The following is a 410-nucleotide window of genomic DNA, read 5'->3' as shown; positions in this document are numbered from 1 at the left end:
GCCGTTTTCTTTGCGTTTTTTCAACGTGCTGGCCTACAGATGTATCCTGGCAAGTGCTGAGTGCTCACTTAGTACCCAGCCGTGCATATTTCATCATTTTTTCTACAATTTGACAAAAATATTTGTTTTTTGTCATTTTTTTTCTTGTCTCGCACCTTTTCTTGACGTTTTTAAGTGGAACGGTTATCCCGTGTGTAAGGATCCCTAGGCCCTTCCTCTCCCTCTCTCAAAACTTGTACTTTAGGCTGTGCTACGAGTAACTTTAAACACTGGCAACGCTGCGGAGGCGCGGATAGGTGCCCGGCCGCCTGCCGGACGGAGCCCGCGCCCGCGACCCCAGGCCGAGGCCCGTTTCCGTTGGTTTTCCATGTAACTAGAAAGGCCGACTGGCCCGTCCTGAGAATGTAATT

This window comes from Frankliniella occidentalis, unplaced genomic scaffold, assembly GCF_000697945.3.
Source record: "Frankliniella occidentalis isolate FOCC.00 unplaced genomic scaffold, Focc_3.1 Scaffold90, whole genome shotgun sequence".
Classification (NCBI taxonomy): Eukaryota; Metazoa; Arthropoda; class Insecta; order Thysanoptera; family Thripidae; genus Frankliniella; species Frankliniella occidentalis.
This window is presented reverse-complemented; position numbering follows the sequence as displayed.